The sequence below is a fragment of the Eschrichtius robustus genome, chromosome 16 (genome assembly GCF_028021215.1).
Source record: "Eschrichtius robustus isolate mEscRob2 chromosome 16, mEscRob2.pri, whole genome shotgun sequence".
Classification (NCBI taxonomy): domain Eukaryota; kingdom Metazoa; phylum Chordata; class Mammalia; order Artiodactyla; family Eschrichtiidae; genus Eschrichtius; species Eschrichtius robustus.
The window spans coordinates 34,902,383-34,908,602 of NC_090839.1; positions in this window are offsets into that span (position 1 = coordinate 34,902,383).

A 6,220-nucleotide genomic window follows, 5' to 3' on the forward strand; every position below is an offset into this window, starting at 1 on the left:
TTTTTTTTGACTTTGGTTTATAACGTTATGTAAGTTTCATGTGTACAACATTATAATTAGACTTCTGTATATACTACTGCAAGCTCACCAGAAGTCTAGTTTCCATCCATATATTGACATACTAAGCTTAACATCTTAGCTACTGAAAAAAATTTTAAATAGCTGTGCAAGACTAATATTTTTTTCAAAGTATGTTTTATTTATTTATATTAAAAAAATTTTTTTTGTTTTGGCCATGCTGTGCATCATGCGGGATCTTAGTTCCCCTACCAGGGATCAAACTCGTACCGCCTGCAGTGGAAGCGTGGAGTCTTAACCACTGACCACTGGACCGCCAGGGATGTCCGTTGTGCAAGACTAATATTAAAACCTAGCAGCGTCTGTTCCACTCTTCCACATGCCCTATTTTTCTGTTCAGTCTCAACTATTCTCCCATTTACCTCCATTTTTCTAAAGGACACGCTAGTAATGCTAATTCTTTTTTTTTTTTAATTGAAGTATAGTTTTACAATATTGTGTTAATTTCAGGTGTACAGCAAAGTGATTCGGTTATACATATATATGTATATATTATATCCTTTTTTTCTATTCTTTTCCATTATAGTATATTGTAAGATATGAATATAGTTCCCTGTGCTATATAGTAAATTCTTGTTATCTATTTATCGTAATGCTCATTCTTGAGTTTTCAGTTTCAAAAATTATATTGACTTTTTACCTTAGAAGATAAGAATGTGGTTCTCTTAAATCCTTCTACATACATACATAAATACATACATACATACACACTTCCCCATTTCTTTCCAATTTAGTTATATAGCATAATTGTTAGTTAAATCTGTATTTGGCTTTAATCTTATTATGACTGTTGAATATATTCATCTCCTTTCTTGTACAACTTTGTGTTTTCCTTAGAATTAATAATTTGTTTTTCAACTACTTAGCTTTGACCCCAAGGCTCCACTGTAAGTCTGAATCTCCTCTTAGAATACGCAGACAAATCAAATAGTCTATTTTAACTTCTTGGAGACACCTCTTCTGGAGTTCTCCAGCCTTTTCCATTCTGAACTACACATCTGTCATCATGAGATGTCTCATTTTCTCTCCCATTTCCTGGCTCCTATGTCTTTCTTGTTTTACTCCTTTATTTTGGTGGAAGCCATTTTCTAGTAGCTTCCTGAGGAAGATTTTATAAGGCACATTCTATCCTTAGTCATGGATTGATAGTTTGGGCATAGAATTTTAGTTTGGAAATCATTTTCACTCAGAATTTTAGATATTACTCTATTGCTTTTAGTTTTCAGTTTTGCTGTTTGGAAATCCAAAGCCATTCTGATTTTGATTCTTGGTATGTGACCTTTACTTTCTCTTGACAGGCTATTTGTACCTTCCCTTTTCCATGGTGTTCTGAAATTTTATAGTGTTTAAAAACTCTATCCTGCTGGTTTCTTATGCCAAAAATGTTGGAGTTATCTTAACTCTCTCTCTTATCCGCTAATCAGTCCATCAACAAATCCTCTCAGCACTATCTTCAAAATGTCTGAAATCTGATTACTTTTCATTACTTCCAGTTCCACTATTCTGGCTCAAGCCATCATCTGTTGTTCAGCTTCATAAGGACAAGGACTTTGCTTTATTCACCACTACTGCCCTAGCATGTAAAACAGATTTTGACCACATACCCCTATGAGGTAAACACACATGAAGTGGGTGATTATACCACTTATAAATGAGGACACAGAGTGGTACAGAACTTAATCAGAGTGGTTAAGCAACTTGATTTAAGAATATAGAAAAAGAACAAGAGAATAAAAGAGAAAGGAGTTTCTAGTTACAAGAAGGAGGCATTCTCCCCTGTTTCCCCCGGGAAGTTGCTCAAAAGCAATGAGGAAACTGAAGAACAAAAATATATAGTCCATCTTCTGTGAACTAGGAAACAACTTGAGACCCCAAACCCCAACACTAGGAAGAACTGTCAAGAGCTGTCAGGATGACCCAGGCAGCCTTGCGTGAGGGAGGAGGCAGAGATGATGCCTATGGCTGAAGATTTCCAAAGGAAGCAACGAAGTGTTTCTCAAAGTGTACTTTGCACACCTCTTGGAGCAAAAGGTAAAACCCCACTGTTGCAATAGTGTGAATATGGCATACAGATTGGTGGCAGCAGCTTCTAAGGAGAGGTTAAATGAGAAGTTACACAGATGCCACTTTGAAGGAGAAAAAAAATCTGGCTGTCCTCAAATTTCTCCAAAACAACACTCATCACTGAAACATGTAGAGCAATGCCTACAAAAAAAAATTTTTTTTTTTTTTTTTTATTTTGGCTGCATTGGGTCTTCGTTGCTGCGCGCGGGCTTTCTCTGGTTGCGGCAAGAGGGGGCTACTCTTTGTCGAGGTGCGTGGGCTTCTCGTTGCGGTGGCTTCTCTTGTTGTGGAGCACGGGCTCTAGGCACATGGGCTTCAGTAGCTGCAGCGCGTGGGCTCAGTAGTTGTGGCTTGCGGGCTCTAGAGCGCAGGCTCATTAGTTGTGGTGCATGGGCTTAGTTGCTCCGCAGCACGTGGGATCTTCCCGGACCATGGCTCGAACCCGTGTCCCCTGCATTGACTGGTGGATTCTTAACTACTGCGCCACCAGGGAAGCCCACAGAAATTTTTTAAAAAGAATTTTATACCCAGATGTTTAGGTCAGGTTTCTTAGTTGCAAACCAGGAGTTAACAAACTTTTTCTGTAAGGGACCAGATAGGAAAAACTTTAGGCTTTCTGGGTCATATGACCTCTGTCACAACTATTCAACTCTGCCATTGTTACACTACACAAACAAATGAGTGTGGCTGTGTGCCAATAAAACAGACACTGAAATTTTAATTTCATAAAATTTTCATGTGTCTAGAATGATAATTAATTTTTTTAATCCATTGAATAATGACAGATAGTGGGTCCAATTTGGCCCATGAACTGTGGTTTGCAGACTCTTGGTTGCAAACAGTAGAAACTGACTCACTTGATTAAGCAGAAAAAGGAGGTTTTTGAAAGAATTTTAGTTAGCTCACAGGATTGTTGGAAGGCTGGTGAGTTAAGAGGATACGCTTCAAGGAGCAATTTCTAAAATTGGCCTTAAGAGGAAGCTGCTACAACCCTACTGCCTCACAAGGCACTAGAGGAAAGTGCCGTTGCCTCCATGTCCCATGAATGTCACTTCTGTACCAGGGACATGGGGAAACCAAAATACAACTTACAGCAAACTAGATGAATGGAAAATTAAAACCAAAAAAAAAAAAAAAAAGGCAATGTACACCGAACGTTTAACTGTAGGACCAATAAATGTGATTATTGCCGTAGAACAGAATGTAAATATTAAGTCCTGATTTTAAAAAAGGAAGGAAGGAAAAGGTAGATAGTAGTGTAAATATGATGTCTTTGTGGGATAGAGGGTTAAAAGGTATTTAAAGATGATCTATTAATAGTATAAAAAATACATTTCACAAAAGTCAGCACAGATAACATCAAACAAAGTAAGGTGATAGACGAGAGAGAGAAGGAAGAGGAAATATACTACATAAATAGTATACACATATACTATATGTTTATATAATATATACTTATGTAGTATAAATATACTATGTTCACATACATTGTTCAAAGAGGAAAATAATAGATACTGTTTAAAAGTTCAGATGTTAAAACTATTAGATGAAATTATAAAAAAAAGATGACATAAACCTAAATTATCAGAAGAAACTCTTCTGTGTTTCTTAGATCCTCTGTTGTCTACTTGGCATCCATTAATCGCAAGGCCAAACTAATGTCCAAAGTTGTTTACATCTCTGCTGGGATCCAGCTTTCTCTGATTACAAACCTTCCAACAACAAACGCCAGTATCTATGTTTCACTTCGTGCCCAATAGGGGACATCCTCACCTCACCAGTTCCCGCAACCACAGCAATAAACACTTAGGCTTCCCCCTTGCTCCCGCCTTCTGACTAGCCTTCATGCTTCCCCCTGTGGCCCTTTGTGGTGTGGCATTGCCCCCTTCTCTTGGGAAGTGTAAGTAATAAATTCTTTCAAAGGCAGTTGTCTCATGTCTGTCAGCTTACCATTCCTGATTAAAATAAATCCCAGGTACAAATTTTAGAACAGAAACATACAAAGCAAAACAAGAAAACATATCGTGGAAAGTTTTAGAAGTAAGAAAAGAGCCTAACATATTCATGACAGAAGTAAACCTAAACCTAAATACGTCAAATCAATAAATGCAAATGGGCTAAACTCACATATTGAAACAAAAGTCTTTCAGATGGGATCACAAACTCTTGTATGCAAGATATACCTGAAACAGTCAATTAGAAAGTTGAAAATAAAAGTATGGACAAAGGTGCACCAGGAAAATACAAACAGAAAGCAAGGGTGTCATCTTAATATAAAAGAAGACTGAAGTCAAGGCAAAGCTTTATTAAACAAAGAATATTTTCTATAATTCTAGGCAGAGAAGTTCATAAAATTATATAATAATTATGGCTATGTTGCAAATATCATTAGGGAGCAGAAACTATAAGAGAGACCAGGAAATGCAGAAGTCAAGTAGTAAGAGACTCTGGTTTACTTCTCTCCATTCATGGTAGTCAAGTGGACAAAAATTAAGAATAAAGAAGACATTCTCTAGTAACACCGTATACAAAAACTCAAAATGGATTAAAGACCTAAATGTAAGACCGGAAACCATAAAACTCCTAGAAGAAAACATAGGCAGTACACTCTGACATAAATCATAGTGGCATTTTTTTTTTGGATCTGTTTCCTAAAGCAAAGGAAATAAAAGCACAAATAAATAAATGGGACCTAGGGACCTCCCTGGTGGTCCAGTGGTTAAGACTCCACACTCCTAATGCAGGGATAACAGGTTCGATCCTTGGTCAGGAAACTAAGATCCCGCATGCTGTGCAGTGTGGCCAAAAATATATATATAAATAACTAAATAAAAACAGGGACTTCCCTGGCAGCCCAGTCGTTGGGACTCCACGCTCCCAGCGCGGGGAGCGGGGATGCGGGTTCAATCCCTGATCAGGGAAATGGGATCCTGCGTGCGCCATGGGGAGGCCAAAAATATATATGTATATATAATGGAATACTACCTAGCCATAAAAAAGAATGAAAATTTGCCATTTGCAACAAAATGGATGAACTTCGAGGATATTAAGCAGAATATCACTGTAGATTACAGTTGAGTGGAGGGTGGGGTGTAGCTATTGGAGTCAGGTAATAAATAGAGTTTGGGCCCAAGTCCATCTTACAGTGGACCAGTGGGTCCCTGAACCTACCCTATAGTTACCTCAGTTCCTGAATGCCTAATTGGAGCAGACATACTTAAATTAAAAAATCTCCACTTGGCTCCCTAATTTTTGGATCAAGGCTATTCTGATAGGAAGGCCATATATTATTATCATAGTATCGTAAGGCCAAAATAGTAAACCAAAGGCAATGCTGCGTTGCTGGAGGAATCACAGAGATTACTGCCACCATTTCTTTTGGAAGATAAAGTGCACTATTTAATTCACTTTATTGTAGAAGATGTCTTAGAAAGACAGCAGTAGAATGTTTTAAATTACTCTAATTGCAGCTGCAATTCCAATTGTAGCCTCTTTACTAGAGCAAATCAGCATAGCCCCTAGAACTTGGCAGGAAGCTATACATTTGGCAAATGCTATGTTCTCTAACTCATTAATAAGAGAACACTGGCAGCAGTTTGCTTTCACCTGTCAAGAGCAGTATTTCTTCATTGTCTTATCTCAGGTCCGTGACAACTCTGACTCTCTGTCATAATTTAGTGTACAGAGACTTTGACGATCTCCCCATCCCATGGGATGCCAATTCTTGTCCATACACTGAGGACGTCATGCTGATAGAATGATAAGTGAGCGGACTATACTGGCTACCCTAGATACCTTGGCAGGTCATCCATACCATAACCTTGTGGGAGGTAAATCCCACAAAAATTCAGGGGTCTGTCTCCTCAGTGAAGCTTCTGGATTCCAGTAGTTAGGACCATATCAGAATATACCCTGCAAAGTGAAAGACAAGTTGCTGTACTTTGCACCCCATTACACTCTGAAAGAGTCACGATACTTGTCCTGCTTCTTTGGATTTTGGAAGCCAGATACAACACACTAGGTGTGCTACTTATACAATAGGTATAATCCATGATACTTTTAGTTTTGAGTGTGGCTC